The 18,049-nt window shown below is 42.2% G+C and overlaps 1 non-coding gene across 1 annotated transcript; it reads left to right on the top strand.

Annotated features, from left to right (window-relative positions):
- The first annotated feature begins 14,076 nt into the window (after positions 1 to 14,076).
- On the top strand, positions 14,077 to 14,184 carry LOC130937359 (small nucleolar RNA R71). The gene has a single exon (XR_009068580.1). It is a non-coding gene; the product is annotated as a small nucleolar RNA R71 (small nucleolar RNA).
- The last annotated feature ends 3,865 nt before the right edge of the window (positions 14,185 to 18,049 follow it).

Below are 18,049 nucleotides of genomic sequence, written 5' to 3'. Positions count from 1 at the left end.
GTTCCATGACTGGGTGCAATTGCATATTTTCTATGATGGACTCTCTTATGAATCAAGGATGGCTGTAGACCATTCATCAGAAGGTTCATTGAACAGGAAAAAGACTGTGGAAGAAGCCATTGAAGTGATTGAGACAGTGGCTGAGAATGAGTACTACTGTGCTTCAGAGAGACACAACACTAAGGGAGTCATGGAGCTGAACCATGTTGATACAATTCTAGCCCAAAACAAGGTGTTTTCCAAGCAACTAGCAGAGCTCACCAGGAAATTAGGAACAAATCAAGTGGCTGCAATACACACACAAGATCAAGAGGAGGTAAGCACTGAAGGAGGTGATTGGGAAGAGGCCAACTATGTGGGAAATCAACAAAGGCAACCATATGATCCACATCAAATACCACTGCTAAAATGCGTGCCGACTTCCAACACAAAAGATGTCCTAGAAAAAGTACACAGTGGCATTTGTGGCAATCACCTCGGAGCGCAGGCACTCGCCAAAAAAGTACTTCGGGCAGGATTTTATTGGCCAACTCTACAAAAAGAATCCACAGAATTTGTAAGGACATGTTCACCATGTCAGAAACATGCCAACTTTCATACCGCCTCGCCAGAGGAACTCATCAGCATGACCTCACCTTGGCCATTCGCAAAATGGGGACTCGATCTAGACAGAACCCCTAGCCAACGCCACAGCTCAAAGAAGTACGAAATTTCTATATAGAAACATCGTCACAAGGTTCGGAGTTCCATACTCAATCACTACAAACAATGGTACCCAGTTCACAGACGCAGGCTTCAGAAAACTAGCGGCCGAATTGAATATAAAACAACAATTCACCTCTGTTGAGCACCCCCAAGCCAATGGGCAAGCTGAAGCTGCTAACAAAGTTATATTAGCAGAGTTAAAATGGAGATTACATGATGCAAAGGGAGCCTGGGCTGAAGAGCTCCCTCAAGTCCTATGGGCATATCGAACGACTTCACATTCCACGACAAAAGAGTCACCTTTCTGATTAGCTTACAGAATGGAGGCAATGATCCCAGTGGAGGTCGAAGAAGGATCACCCAGAGCAATCAATTTTAGTGAAAAAGCTAATTCCCAACTTCAAAGGGAAGAGCTCGAATTACTTCCGGAAATCCGAGAAAGAGCTCGGATAAAGGAAGAGGCATTGAAACGACGAATGGCCTCCAGATACAACCGAAAAGTAATACAGCGGGCCTTTGCTGAAGATGACCTCATCCTAATCCGAAACGACATAGGAACAATTTGACCTGGAGAAGGAAAGCTGGCAGCAAACTGGAAAGGACCCTTCTGAGTCATAGAGGTACTGGGAAAAGGCTACTACAGGCTTTCCAAACTCGACGGGAGAGAGCTTCCTAGGTCATGGCACGCCTGCAACCTAAAAAGGTACTATAGTTAGGGATGATAAAGGACCTTGGGACAAGGCACACTCTTTTTCCTGAAAAGGTTTTTTAACGAGGCACCAAGACCAAGACCTATAAATCACCCAACTTAGGAAACTAACCCCCGCATGTATATATTTGCATTTTCTTTTAATAAGATCTGTTCAGATTTTCTACAAATGCTCAAGCCGCATTATTCCGAAACATTCATCGCCCGATTATAAAGCTACAGATCGACAGAAAGTGGAAACCAAATTCACTGCGCGATCATGATAAAGACCAAAAATGAAAACCAAATTCATTAAAAGGTCGACCAAACGAGGGTTAAAACCCAAACTCTACGAAATTGGCAAAAATGAAAACAGAATAATGCAAGAAGTTATAGAAAGTGATCCAAAGAAAGGACCTGACGAGGTCCTAATAAAATGGATTGCTATAAAATAACTTGAAGCCTGGCTGACATAAAGAAGTCGGACCAGCCACAACGACCCAAGTTATAAGTAAAGCCCTGGAAAGAGGTCTGGCCAATCCTATAAAAGAGGATTACTATAACTTAGAAGAGTCCAACATGATGAAGTCAGACTCCTACGAAAAAGTTACAAGGGTAATCCCTGAAAGAGACCTGAACAAGGTCCAAGTAAGAGAATTACCAAGTAACTCGACAGGGCCCGACATGATGAAGTCAGCCCAAGATATAAAGTTACAGAAGGTTATCCCTGAAAGAGACCTGAACAAGGTCCAAGAAAGAGGATTACCAAGTAACTCGACAGGGCCCGACATGATGAAGTCAGCCCAAGATATAAAGTTACAGAAGGTAATCCCTGAAAGAGACATGAACAAGGTCCAAGAAAGAGGATTACCAAGTAACTCGACAAGGCCCGACATGACGAAGTCGGCCCAAGATGCAAAGCTACAAAAGGTAATCCCTGAAAGAGACCTGAACAAGGTCCAAGAAAGAGGATTACCAAGTAAAGGATCCAACATGATAAAGCTACCCTTGGAAGAGACCTAAGTAAAGTCCAAAAAGGAGGGCTACAAACGAACAACTCGGAGTAAAAACCAAGTTGAAGAATCCGCAATCTTAGTATTACGATTCCTAACGAAAAACAAAAGTTTAAGAATGTTGAAAACAGCGTCAGGCAAAGGAATCAAGCCGATCATCCCGCTACTCTCAAAGACTACGAAGACACCAAGACAAGCGCAAACAGATATGATATAAAAATAGAAAGTCATAATAATAGCTAGTTTCAAAGGCCAACAAATTCAGCCTACGAAGTCGGGAAACTATTTTGTTTACCAAAATAAATTTGCTAAAACTAACAACTAAGAAGGTGTCAAAAGTCAACAAAGTAAGAGTTCAAACGCCCACAAACCGGGCTATCTACACAAAGTAATTACAGAAATCAAATCAAGGACCCGAAGGCTTCTCGACAGCATCAGCACGGGGTGAAGGAGGGCGAGTCTGGAGAGGCACTGCGTCCACTGTCCCGTCATCCCGATTCAATATCTGGCAATCAGGATCGGCCACGAAACAAGCAGGAGTTGAAGAAGCCGACACGACAGAAGCTTTGGTGACAGGCTCAGAGGGAGGCTCAACATCATCATCATCAGGGTCCTCGGAAACGATCTTGCCATCCTTCACAACATTATCCAAGCTAAACAAGGCAAGGTCAGCTTCTGGGGCAATAACCCGAACCTGCTCCTTTAGGTTCTCACAAGCAGCAGTTACGCTGCCCACAAGATGACCCTGGAGCTCGGAATAATCAACCCGGGTCGACTCTAACTCTTTTCGAAGACGCATCACTTCCCGGTAGGATGTGACATAGCTTTCTTTGTGTCTCAGGGCTGTGTCCTTAGCCAACTACACAGAAGCTGCCAAAGCAAGGGAACTAGCCTTCTCCACCTCCAACTCCTTCTTCAGTTTAGCCACCTCCGCCTCAAACTCCTCTTTCAGACCCTTCATCCAATCAAACTCTTGCTTAGCTTCCTCCATAAAGGCTTTGGTATCATGCAGGGGCAGATTTTGGGCAGTTCGATACAAAGCAGCTCCCATATGAGCAATCTTAACACTACTCCGAGTTATGAAATCTAAGTGATGGAGGAGAGATACATCATCCATAGAGAGGGCACCATAAGGTACGATCTACTAGTCCACAAAGCGAATAGGATCAAAATCCGGGGCATCCAGATTAAAAGGTTCGACGGTTCGAGGTCTTTTAAGAGGAGGAACGGCCGAAGAAGAAACCACCGCAGCAGTAGAAGATTGTGGGGGATCCGCTAAACGGACCCGAGGTGTAGGGATCATTCTCCTCGGGCCAAGAGAGCTCGGCACAGACAGCTTCAATGAGACCTTAGAAGTCCCTTCTCCAACTACACGGGCCGAGGTGTTTTGAGCTGCAGTAGCTTTTCTCGCCTTCTTAAAAGCCTTCATTGCATCATTGTTCTTAGCCATCTCTAAAAAATGGAAAACAACAATTTATCATACTAGGAAGAAAGTAGGAGAAAAATAAGAAAACAAGATATATCAAAGCAATACCCAATGCAGTTCGAATAAGGGACGGGTCTCCCAAAGATTTTTTAGTATCCAAGTGAGGAGGTTCCCCCAAAATATCCTCTAGGACATTCAAAAGGCCTGCTCGACCTCGTCCAACATCTCCCAAGTATATTAGGATACCACTATGTTTCTCTGCCACTCTAAGGGAAAGCAGGGCTCGTTATTTTCATCCAGAAAGAATGGTCGGGCTCCTTCAACAGCCTGAACCTTAAAGAAGTAATTCTTAAAATCCCAAAAAGATCATCATACATGGAAAAAACCTTATGCCCCTGGGCAGACTTAAAAGAAATCCAAGAAGCCTTCTTGTTGGTAGTCCCAGGCTTGGTCAACACAAAAAGATATAGAAAAAGAGTTTGCGAAGGTGTAACACCAAATTTTTGACAAACAAGCTGAAAAATCTTGATGAAGCCCCATGAATTTGGATGGAGCTGCGACGGAGCTACATTACACGATCACAACAAATCAGTCTCAAACGAGGTAAAAGGAAAGGTGATGTCCAACTGGCTGAAGAAATAGTCATAAGCATAAAAGAAAAGGCACTCCCCCTGGGTCAGGGCAGGAAAGCAAACCCTTTCCTCGGAGTCAGGTGCCACCAACTCATAATTCTTCTCTTGATCCCTACTCTTACAGAGACGGTGATGCTTCCTAAGCTCCACACAGAATTCAGCATTGACCACAAAAACACACATCAAAACAAGGGAGTCCAGCCAATCGGACATACCCTCAGGAACCATAGAAGGCGTCTCTACAATATTTTTGCGAGAACGCATAGCCAACTAGTCCTATAAATAAGAAAAAAGAGCAGATTACTAAAAACATCTCGGACGAAACCAAAACAACTCAGCCAACACAGTCCAAACACGGCACAAACAGCAAAAGAAACCCCAGGACCCACTCCCAGAAGTTCTAGGGGCATCCTTTGGGGGCGAGCAGGGAACAAAGAGTCAGGAAAATCTACAAGGATAAACGCCCCAACAAAATTCGCAGCAAAAGCAAAGAAGAACCTTTCCCCCAGAAAGTAACATCCCAAAAAGAAAAACGAAACGCAAATGAGCCGCCAAAAGAAAAAAGTTCCTTCATGAAGCCATCTCCATCAAAGAAAAGCAATCAACAGAACAAAAGCCATTAAAAGGAGCAAACTTCCTCAAAACAACAAAGTTCAGCAAAATAGGAGTAGCATACGAAGCCCTAAAAAGCCAAATCAGGAGAAAACACCCAGAAGCATACATAAGGGCAAAAAGAATACCAGACGGCGTGCATCACAGTGATAAACCGAGCGTGATAATATACAAAGATTCAAGTTTTCTAACATGCACACAGTCGAAACTTCAAAAGCAAATACAGAGCAGCAAAATAGACGACGGAAGAAAAAAGAAAAACCAACCTGAAAAAAGGAGAAGAATGTGGAAGAAGGTTGAAGACAAAGAGGCCAGAAGTTGCCGTCGGAAGCACTCACGATCACCAAAACCACGTTGAGACACCAAGAAACGTAGGTTTTCAGGGAAGGTGAGAAAGAAAAGTGGAGTTACGAAATAGAGAAGTTTAAAAAGAACAAAGAAACGGAGCATCAAAACCAATTAATGAAGGCATTAAAACCCTCGTGCATTCCCAAGGCAAGGACACTAAAAAGCACGCGCTCTCAGAGTAAACGAAACGTTCTGCATTCAAAAAGGGAACCCTACAAAGACAAAAGCAACGAAATGCTCGAGTTCGGCTTCACCCGAGAAGGATCAAAAGTCTTAAAACTAAAGACTCAACCTCAAAAGGAAGACCAAGCTCGAGCAGGGGCACTGTTCATACCCTGGGTCAAAGCTGTCCGACCTGGGATGTTCTACAGACAAAGCGACCGACCTCTTCAGGTCAGGATGACCGACCTCTTTTCAAAGAGCTCGGCCAAGTCATAGGAAAGCCCAACAAAGGGCCCAAATAGAGGAACACGACCCCAATCCAAAGGTAGCCCAAGCCTATAGAGATAAGGGCGGTTCCCATGAAAGATAAAGATAAGATAAGATAAGATAACTAACTTATCTTATCTGCAAAGGTCACTCTACACCATTATAAATACGCTGGAGCACCCAGGTATAACTCATACTCTGATCCTACTCAATACCTGTTTAATACCCTTGCTAACTTAAGCATCGGAGTCCCTTGCAGGTACCCCCCACCCTCTGGGGACGAAGGAATCAGCATTGCCACCAAGTCCAACAAATCGTACACAGTAACTCCAACCATTACAGAAGATCTCATCCGAGATCGACCTACAGTTTCAGGTAACCCTCGAAACAGTCACCACATGTAATGAGAGGAGTGAAGATGAAGTAGACACACAAGCAGAACACCTCCAAGACAGTCCAAAGGAGAATCATGAAGAAAGAAACCATGCACTCCAACCCACACACAGGGAGGAGCTAAAGAAAGGGGAGATCCTAAACCCATATGCACCCTTTCCCCAAAGGCTCAAAGGTGGTGTAGCAAGGAGAATATATTCAAGATTCCTCGATATGTTCGCATCTCTTGATGTAAATATACCATTCACTAAGGCCCTCCAGCAAATGCCCTCTTACATCAAGTATATGAAGGAGCTATTAGCCAAAAAGAGTTCATTGAAGGGTGGACAAACAATAAAGATGAACAGGGAGTGTAGTGCTCTCATTCAAACAGAGCCACCTACAAAGAAGAAGGATCCAAGGAGTCTCCACATTCCCTATGCTATAGGAGAGACAATAATTGATAAGGGGCTCTGTGACCTGGGAGCAAGCATCAACTTAAAGCCATTGTCCCTCATGAAAAAGCTTTAAATCAATGAGCTAACACCCACAGACGTAATCATCAAACTGGCTGACAAAACCCAAAAACAAGCAATAGGAGTGGTTGAGAACGTCTTAGTGAAGGTTGGGAACTACTTCCTCCCCACAGATTTTGTTATCCTGAAAATGGAAGAGAATCTCATTCATCCCATCATCCTGGGAAGGCCATTCTTAGCCACAGCCAGAGCACTTATAGATGTGGAGCGAGGGGAGCTAGTATTGAGGATACACGATGAACAGCTCACCTTGAGTGTTTTCAAACCCTCACAAGAAGCAGATCATGATAACAAAAAGTCGGAGCAAGAGCACAATAAAGGGGTGATAGAAGAGGCAAGCATGGGAGCACAAGTGCCACACCTGAAAACCCCTATTGGTGACAACCAATGTGATCAGAAGGAGTAACACCCAAGTGTAATTCAAAAGGAACCAGACCCACCAGAGTCATATGAGACAAGCAACAAAAAGCTCCTCAAAGAAAAGACAGCAAGTAGCAAAGTGACATCTAGGGATACAAGAAAAAAGATCCCAAGGGGATGGAAAAACAAGAAAATCCCTACAGAAGATTTCTCTCCAGGAGATGAAGTGGTCTCTGCCTACTTTCCATCTATACCACCTCATCTCCCCACCATTCCATCTCAGCTGCCTCCAGTATATACCATCAACAAAATCTTGTCCTTAGAACATGTGGAACTTCTTAACAAAACCAATGGAAACAGGTTCACTGCAAGGGGGAAGATTTGAAGCACTATCGACCACCTTGACAAAGGCCAAATGTCAAGCTAATGATGCTAAAGAAGTGCTTCATGGGAGGCAACCCATGTTCTATACCCTTTCTTTTTAATCTCTAATACTAGTTAATAAGGTGAAGTCCATGGATTCTAAATTAATTTCGACAAACAATATAAGAATCCCTACATGCAGCACACGGTACATGATAAGTTTGGTGTTCAAGGCACACCAAGAGGGCTTGAACACACTCAATGGTATGAGATTCTTTTTGAAGCTTGTTGCACCATATGATCACAAACAAGTTTGGTGCTACCAACATTGCATGCATGGGAATTTGAGTGATCGATTGATTTGTATCCATGAAAAGCACATAGTTATTTTAAAAACAAAAGAAAAAGATTTCAATAGTAGCTGTTCCACACTTTAATTTTTCCCACTAAAAATTCGATTGACTTTTTGCATCCCTTTTGCCTTGTATAGGAAATCAAAAGAAAAAAAGGGGATTGGTGGTACTTGATAGGACAATGAAAGAAGGGAGATTCGGCCACTACACCAAGGAAAATGCACACTTGTCCTCAAGGGGATTATCTTGGGAAGTGCTGCCATGCAACATTGGGAGTTGGATAGCCTTGGAGACCAAATCAAGACCCCCATAAAAGAAGTGATCCTTGTGCTCATCCAATGCCAAACCCCAACCATCCACTCTTAAACCATGCCAACAATCTACACCCTTCAATCTCATCATCCCCCTATATAATCCACACCATACATCCACTCCAAAGGCAATCACCTTCTTAATCCAACTCTCTTCCTCTTTCCAAACACAGACACTTTACACCTTTTCATATTCTAACAATTGTTCATTCCATCTCTCCTTTCTCATCCCTCCAATTTCTTCCGAATCGTTACACACTACCTATTCTCACTCATGGCATCATTGGTGCACGAAATTGTGATCATCAATGGCGCCATCAACATGGTACGCTCATTGCAATCTCAACTCTTTATCACAACTCCGCACAACTAACCAGCAAGTGCACTGGGTTGTCCAAGTAATAAACCTTACGCGAGTAAGGGTCGATCCCACGGAGATTGTTGGTATGAAGCAAGCTATGGTCACCTTGTAAATCTTAGTCAGGCAGACTCAAATGGGTATAGATGATGAATAAAACATAAAGATAAAGATAGAGGTACTTATGCAATTCATTGGTAGGAATTTCAGATAAGCGTATGAAGATGCTTGGTCCCTTCCGTCTCTCTGCTTTCCTACTGTCTTCATCCAATCCTTCTTACTCCTTTCCATGGCAAGCTTATGCAAGGGTTTCACCGTTGTCAGTGGCTACCTCCCATCCTCTCAGTGGAAATGTTCAACGCACCCTGTCACGGCACGGCTATCCATCTGTCGGTTCTCGATCAAGCCGGAATAGAATCCAGTGATTATTTTGCGTCTGTCACTAACGCCCCGCCCTCAGGAGTTTGAAGCACGTCACAGTCATTCAATCATTGAATCCTACTCAGAATACCACAGACAAGGTTAGACCTTCCGGATTCTCTTGAATGCCGCCATCAGTTCTAGCCTATACCACGAAGACTCTGATCTCACGGAATGGTTGGCTCGGTTGTCAGGCGAGCACTCGGTTGTCAGGCGATCAACCATGCATCGTGTATCAGGAATCCAAGAGATATTCACCCAATCTAAAGTAGAACGGAGGTGGTTGTCCGGCACACGTTCATAGGTGAGAATGATGATGAGTGTCACGGATCATCACATTCATCAAGTTGAAGAACAAGTGATATCTTAGAACAAGAACAAGCGGAATTGAATAGAAGAACAATAGTAATTGCATTAATACTCGAGGTACAGCAGAGCTCCACACCTTAATCTATGGTGTGTAGAAACTCCACCGTTGAAAGTACATAAGAACAAGGTCTAGGCATGGCCGTGAGGCCAGCCTCCCAATGATCTAAGAACTAGATGTCCAAAGATGAAAATACAATAGTAAAAGGTCCTACTTATAGAAAACTAGTAGCCTAAGGTTTACAAAGATGAGTAAATGACATAAAAATCCACTTCCGGGCCCACTTGGTGTGTGCTTGGGCTGAGCATTGAAGCATTTTCGTGTAGAGACTCTTCTTGGAGTTAAACGCCAGCTTTTGTGCCAGTTTGGGCGTTTAACTCCCACTTAGGTGCCAGTTCCGGCGTTTAACGCTGGAATTTCTGAAGGTGACTTTGAACGCCGGTTTGGGCCATCAAATCTTGGGCAAAGTATGAACTATCATATATTACTGGAAAGCCCAAGATGTCTACTTTCCAACGCCGTTGAGAGCGCGCCAATTGGGCTTCTGTAGCTCTAGAAAATCCACTTCGAGTGCAGGGAGGTCAGAATCCAACAGCATCTGCAGTCCTTTTCAGTCTCTGAATCAGATTTTTGCTCAGGTCCCTCAATTTCAGCCAGAAAATACCTGAAATCACAGAAAAACACACAAACTCATAGTAAAGTCCAGAAAAGTGAATTTTAACTAAAAACTAATAAAAATATACTAAAAACTAACTAAATCCTACTAGAAACATACTAAAAACAATGCCAAAAAGCGTACAAATTATCCGCTCATCACAACACCAAACTTAAATTGTTGCTTGTCCCCAAGCAACTGAAAATCAAATAAGATAAAAAGAAGAGAATATACTATAGACTCCAAATTATCAATGAAACTTAGCTCCAAATTAGATGAGCGGGACTAGTAGCTTTTTGCCTCCGAACAGTTTTGGCATCTCACTTTATCCTTTGAAATTCAGAATGATTGGCTTCTTTAGGAACTCAGAATCCAGATAGTGTTATTGATTCTCCTAGTTAAGTATGATGATTCTTGAACACAGCTACTTATTGAGTCTTGGCCGTTGCCCAAAGCACTCTGTCTTCCAGTATTACCACCGGATACATACATGCCACAGACACATAATTGGGTGAACCTTTTCAGATTGTGACTCAGCTTTGCTAAAGTCCACAATTAGAGGTGTCCAGGGTTCTTAAGCACACTCTTTTTGCCTTGGATCACAACTTTATTTCTTTCTTTTCCTTTTCTTTTTCTTTCTCCCCTTTTTTTCTTTTTCGTTTTTCTCCTTCTTTTTTTTTTTTTTTTGTATTCACTGCTTTTTCTTGCTTCAAGAATCATTTTTATGATTTTTCAGATCCTCAGTAACATGTCTCCTTTTTCATCATTCTTTCAAGAGCCAACATTCATGAACCACAAATTCAAAAGATATATGCACTGTTCAAGCATACATTCAGAAAACAAAAAGTATTGCCACCATATCAAACTAATTAAGCTAGTTTTAAAGATGAATTCGAAATCCTGTACTTCTTGTTCTTTTGTGATTAAAACATTTTTCATTTAAGAAAGGTGATGGATTCATAGGACATTCATAACTTTAAGGCATAGACACTAAGACACTAATGATCATAAGACACAAACATGGACAAACATAAGCATAAAAATTCGAAAAACAAGAAAATAAAGAACAAGGAGATTAAAGAACGGGTCCACCTCAGTGATGGCGGCTTGTTCTTCCTCTTGAAGATCCTATGGAGTGCTTGAGCTCCTCTATATCTCTTCCTTGTCTTTGTTGCTCCTCTCTCATGATTCTTTGATCTTTTCTAATTTCATGGAGGAGGATGGAATGTTCTTGGTGATCCACCCTTGGTTGTCCCATATTGGAACTCAGTTCTCCTAGGGAGGTGTTTAATTTGCTCCCAGTAGTTTTGTGTAGGAAGGTGCATCCCTTGAGGCATCTCAGGGATTTCATGATGAGGAATTTCCTCATGCTTGCTCCATCCTTTTCTTAGTGATGGGCTTGAGTTCATGCCTTCTCAGTTGAACCAGCTTTCCTCTTGAATTTTTCTTCTATTGAGCGCCCTCTTCACAAATGTTTATGAGGACTTGGTCCAACCTTTAATCAAAGTTGACCCTTCTTCATGGCCAAAACTTCATAGAAGTGGTCTTGATGCACCCTTGAGATGAATCTCTCCATCTCCTATGACTCGGAGGTGAAAGCTTTTGCCTTCTCTTTCCTCTTTCTAGAGGTTTCTCCGGCCTTGGATGCCATAAATGGTTATGGAAAAACAAAAAGCAATGCTTTTACCACACCAAACTTAAAAGGTTTGCTCGTCCTCGAGCAAAAGAAGAAAGAAGAGAGTAGAAGAAGAAGAAATGAGGAAGAAGGGAATGGCTTTGTGTTCGGCCATTATGGGTGGGTTTGGGAGGGAAAGTGGTTTGAATTTGAATGGTAAGGTAGGTGGGGTTTTATGAAGGATGGATGTGAGTGGTGAAGAGAAAGATGGGAGTTGATAGGTGAAGGTTTTTTGGGGAAGAGGTGTTGAGGTGATTGGTGAATGGGTGAAGAAGAGAGAGGGTGGTGGGGTTGGTGGGGATCCTGTGGGGTCCACAGATCCTGAGGTGTCAAGGAAAAGTCATCCCTGCACCAAATGGCATGCAAAAATGCGTTTTGAGCCAATTCTGGCGTTAAACGCCGGGCTGGTGCCCATTTCTGACGTTTAACGCCAGGTTCTTGCCCTTTCCTGGTGTTTAACGCCAGTCTGGTGCCCCTTTCTGGCGTTAAACGCCCAAAATGGTGCCAGACTGGGCGTTAAACGCCCATCTGCTAGCCTTACTGGCGTTTAAACGCCAGTAGGTTCTTCCTCCAGGGTGTGCTATTTTTCTTCCTGTTTTTCATTCTGTTTTTGCTTTTTCAATTGATTTTGTGACTTCTCATGATCATCAACCTACAAAATAAAATAAAATAACAAAGGAAAATATATAAAATATGACATTGGGTTGCCTCCCAACAAGTGCTTCTTTAATGTCAGTAGCTTGACAGAGGGCTCTCATGGAGCCTCACATTTTCTCAGAGCAATGTTGGAACCTCCCAACACCAAACTTAGAGTTTGAATGTGGGGGTACAACACCAAACTTAGAGTTTGGTTGTGACCTCCCAACACCAAACTTAGAGTTTGACTGTGGGGGCTCTGTTTGGCTCCGATTTGAGAGAAGCTCTTCATGCTTCCTCTCCATGGTGATAGAGGGATATCCTTGAGCCTTAAACACAAAGGATTCTTCATTAACTTGAATGATCAGTTCACCTCCATCAACATCAATCACAGCCTTTGCTGTGGCTAGGAAGGGTCTGCCAAGGATGATAGATTCACCCATGCACTTCCCAGTCTCTAGGACTATGAAATCAGCAGGGATGTAATGGTCTTCAATCTTTACCAGAACATCCTCTACAAGTCCATAAGCTTGTTTTCTTGAATTGTCTGCCATCTCTAGTGAGATTCTTGCAGCTTGTACCTCAAAGATCCCTAGCTTCTCCATTACAGAGAGAGGCATGAGGTTTACACTTGACCCTAAGTCACACAGAGCCTTCTTGAAGGTCATGGTGCCTATGGTACAAGGTAGTGAAAACTTCCCAGGGTCTTGTCTCTTTTGAGGTAATTTCTGCCTAGACAAGTCATCCAGTTCTTTGGTGAGCAAAGGAGGTTCGTTCTCCTAAGTCTCATTTCCAAATAACTTGTCATTTAGCTTCATGATTGCTCCAAGGTATTTAGCAACTTGCTCTTCAGTGACATACTCATCCTCTTCAGAGGAGGAATACTCATCAGAGCTCATGAAAGGCAGAAGTAAGTCCAATGGAATCTCTATGGTCTCATTTTGAGCCTCAGATTCCCATGGTTCCTCATTAGGGAACTCATTGGAGGCTAGTGCACGCCCATTGAGGTCTTCCTCAGTGGCGTTCACTTCCTCTCCTTCCTCTCCAAATTCGGCCATGTTGATGGCCTTGCACTCTCCTTTTGGATTTTCTTCTGTATTGCTTGGAAGAGTACTAGGAGGGAGTTCAGTAATTTTCTTGCTCAGCTGTCCCACTTGTGCCTCCAAATTTCTAATGGAGGACCTTGTTTCAGTCATGAAACTTTGAGTGGTTTTAATTAGATCAGAGACAATGGTTGCTAAGTCAGAGTGGCTCTGCTTAGAACTCTCTGTCTGTTGCTGAGAAGATGATGGAAAAGGCTTGCCATTGCTAAACCTGTTTCTTCCACCATTATTGTTGTTGAAACCTTGTTGAGGTCTCTGTTGATCCTTCCATGAGAAATTTGGATGATTTCTCCAAGAAGAATTATAGGTGTTTCCATAGGGTTCTCCTAGGTAATTCACCTCTTCCATTGAAGGGTTCTCAGGATCATGGGCTTCTTCTTCAGATGAAGCATCCTTAGTACTGCTTGGTGCATTTTGCATTCCAGACAGACTTTGAGAAATCAAGTTGACTTGTTGAGTCAATATCTTGTTCTGAGCCAGAATGGCATTCAGAGTATCAATCTCAAGAACTCCCTTCTTCTGATTTGTCCCATTGTTCACAGGATTCCTTTCAGAAGTGTACATGAATTGGTTATTTGCAACCATTTCAATTAGTTCTTGAGCTTCTGTAGGCGTCTTCTTCAGATGAAGAGATCCTCCAGCAGAGCTATCCAAAGACATCTTGGATAGTTCAGAGAGACCATCATAGAAAATACCTATGATGCTCCATTCAGAAAGCATGTCAGAAGGACATTTTCTGATCAATTGTTTGTATCTTTCCCAAGCTTCATAGAGGGATTCTCCATCCTTCTGTCTGAAGGTTTGGACTTCCACTCTAAGCTTACTCAATTTTTGAGGTGGAAAGAACTTTTTCAAGAAGGCATTGACTAGCTTTTCCCATGAGTCCAGGCTTTCTTTAGGTTGAGAGTCCAACCATGTCCTAGCTCTGTCTCTTACAGCAAAAGGGAATAGCATAAGTCTGTAGACCTCAGGGTCAACCCCATTAGTCTTGACAGTGTCACAGATTTGCAAGAACTCAGCTAAAAACTGATGAGGATCTTCCAATGGAAGTCCATGGAACTTGCAATTCTGTTGCATTAGAGAAACTAATTGAGGCTTAAGCTCAAAGTTGTTTGCTCCAATGGCAGGGATAGAGATGCTTCTCCCATAGAAGTCGGGAGTAGGTGCAGTAAAGTCACCCAGCACCTTCCTTGCATTGTTGGCATTGTTGTTGTTCTCGGCTGCCATGGGTTCTTCTTCTTTGAAGATTTCTGTTAGGTCCTCTACAGAGAGTTGTGCCTTAGCTTCTCTTAGCTTTAGCTTCAAGGTCCTTTCAGGTTCAGGGTCAACTTCAACAAGAATGCTTTTGTCTTTGTTCCTGCTCATATGAAAGAGAAGAGAACAAGAAAATGTGGAATCCTCTATGTCACAGTATAGAGATTCCTTGAGGTGTCAGAGAAGAAGAAAATTAGAAGGAAGAGGTAGAAGAATTTGAACTTAATCAGATAGAGTTCGAATTGTGCATTGAGAAGGAGTGGTACTCCATAAATAGAAGGATGTGAGAAGAGAGGAAGAAGTTTTCGAAAATTAAGTGAGAGATTTTGAAAACATTTTGAAAAAATTGATTGATAATTTTCGAAAACTAAAAGTGGGAAAGAAATCAAGTGATTTTTGAAAAATATTTTGAAAAAAAAATATGATTGAAAACTATTTTTGAAAAAGATGTGATTAAAAAGATTTGATTGAAAAGTTATGGTTTTTAAAAAGATATGATTGAAAAGATATGATTTGAAAACGATTTTAAAAAGATTTGATTTTAAAAATTAATGACTTGCCTAACAAGAAAAGATATGATTCAAACATTAAACCTTTCTCAACAGAAAAGGCAACATACTTGAATTGTTCAATCAAATCATTAATTGTTAGCAAGTATCTTTGAAAAAGGAAAGAAATTGATTTTGAAAACATTTGATTGAAAAGACATGATTTGAAAAAGATTTGATTTTGAAAAACTTTGAAAACTTGAAAAAAAATTGATTTGAAAACAAAATCCTCCCCCTTGTGCCATCCTGGCGTTAAACGCCCAGAATGGTGCACATTCTGGCGTTTAACGCCCAATGCACTACCTTTTTGGGCGTTAAACGCCCAACCAGGCACCCTGGCTGGCGTTTAAACGCCAGTCTGTCCTTCTTCACTGGGCGTTTTGAACGCCCAGCTTTTTCTGTGTAATTCCTCTGCTGCATGTTCTGAATCTTCAGTTCCCTGTACTATTGACTTGAAAATAGAACTAAGATCAAATAAACAATGCATGCAAGACACCAAACTTAAAATTAGACACTAGACTCAAATAAGAAACATAAAATATTTTTGGTTTTTATGATTTTGAAATTTTTTTGGATTTTTCGAAAATTATATGGAAATAGAAAATAAAGGTTTCAGAATTCTTAATTTGGATTCCAGGAATCATTGCAATGCTAGTCTAAGACTCCGGTCCAGGAATTAGACATGGCTTCACAGCCAGCCAAGCTTTCAAAGAAAGCTTTGGTCTAAAACACTAGACATGGCCAATGGCCAGCCAAGCCTTAGCAGATCATTGCTCCAATAGCAATATTGATAGAGATCAATAAGCTCTTGTGATGATCAGTTGAAACCTCGGTCCAATAAGATTAGACATGGCTTCTCAGCCAGCCAGATTTCAACAGATCATCATAAAACTCTAGAACTCATTCTTAAGAATTCTGAAAAATACCTAATCTAAGCAACAAGATGAACCGTCAGTTGTCCATACACGAAACAATCCCCGGCAACGGCGCCAAAAACTTGGTGCACGAAATTGTGATCATCAATGGTGCCATCAACATGGTACGCTCATTGCAATCTCAAATCTTTATCACAACTCCGCACAACTAACCAGCAAATACACTGGGTCGTCCAAGTAATAAACCTTACGCGAGTAAGGGTCGATCCCACGGAAATTATTGGTATGAAGCAAGCTATGGTCACCTTGTAAATCTTAGTCAGGCAGACTCAAATGGGTATAGATGATGAATAAAACATAAAGATAAAGATAGAGGTACTTATGCAATTCATTGGTAGGAATTTCAGATAAGCGTATGAAGATGCTTGGTCCCTTCCGTCTCTCTGCTTTCCTACTGTCTTCATCCAATCCTTCTTACTCCTTTCCATGGCAAGCTTATGCAAGGGTTTCACCGTTGTCAGTGGCTACCTCCCATCCTCTCAGTGGAAATGTTCAATGCACCCTGTCACGGCACGGCTATCCATCTGTCGGTTCTCGATCAGGCCGGAATAGAATCCAGTGATTCTTTTGCGTCTGTTACTAACGCCCCGCCCTCAGGAGTTTGAAGCACGTCACAGTCATTCAATCATTGAATCCTACTCAGAATACCACAGACAAGGTTAGACCTTCCGGATTCTCTTGAATGCCGCCATCAGTTCTAGCCTATACCACGAAGACTCTGATCTCACGGAATGGCTGGCTCAGTTGTCAGGCGAGCACTCGGTTGTCAGGCGATCAACCATGCATCGTGTATCAGGAATCCAAGAGATATTCACCCAATCTAAAGTAGAACGGAGGTGGTTGTCAGGCACACGTTCATAGGTGAGAATGATGATGAGTGTCACGGATCATCACGTTCATCAAGTTGAAGAACAAGTGATATCTTAGAACAAGAACAAGCGGAATTGAATAGTAGAACAATAGTAATTGCATTAATACTCGAGGAACAGCAGAGCTCCACACCTTAATCTATGGTGTGTAGAAACTCCACCGTTGAAAGTACATAAGAACAAGGTCTAGGCATGGCCGTGAGGCCAGCCTCCCAATGATCTAAGAACTAGATGTCCAAAGATGAAAATACAATAGTAAAAGGTCCTACTTATAGAAAACTAGTAGCCTAAGGTTTACAAAGATGAGTAAATGACATAAAAATCCACTTCCGGGCCCACTTGGTGTGTGCTTGGGCTGAGCATTGAAGCATTTTCGTGTAGAGACTCTTCTTGGAGTTAAACGCCAGCTTTTGTGCCAGTTTGGGCGTTTAACTCCCACTTAGGTGCCAGTTCCGGCGTTTAACGCTGGAATTTCTGAAGGTGACTTTGAATGCCGGTTTGGGCCATCAAATCTTGGGCAAAGTATGGACTATCATATATTGCTGGAAAGCCCAAGATGTCTACTTTCCAACGCCGTTGAGAGCGCGCCAATTGGGCTTCTGTAGCTCCAGAAAATCCACTTCGAGTGCAGGGAGGTCAGAATCCAACAGCATCTGCAGTCCTTTTCAGTCTCTGAATCAGATTTTTGCTCAGGTCCCTCAATTTCAGCCAGAAAATACCTGAAATCATAGAAAAACACACAAACTCATAGTAAAGTCCAGAAAAGTGAATTTTAACTAAAAACTAATAAAAATATACTAAAAACTAACTAAATCCTACTAGAAACATACTAAAAACAATGCCAAAAAGCGTACAAATTATCCGCTCATCAATCATCAAGCTCCAAGAGGCGAAAAGGGAAGGAACCTATGGAATAGCCTCCTTTTGATGAGAATAAATTTAGAACCTTTTACCATGCATTGCAATTCGGATGGATGGCTGAGAAAGAAATTATATACGAGTTAGGCTTCCAAGTCACAAAAACGGAGTGCCCCAAAATTACAGAGAAGGTGAAAAAGAGAAGATGGGAGCTCCACACTGA

The sequence above is a fragment of the Arachis stenosperma genome, chromosome 6, assembly GCF_014773155.1.
Source record: "Arachis stenosperma cultivar V10309 chromosome 6, arast.V10309.gnm1.PFL2, whole genome shotgun sequence".
In the NCBI taxonomy this organism is placed as follows: domain Eukaryota; kingdom Viridiplantae; phylum Streptophyta; class Magnoliopsida; order Fabales; family Fabaceae; genus Arachis; species Arachis stenosperma.
This window is presented reverse-complemented; position numbering and strand designations above follow the sequence as displayed.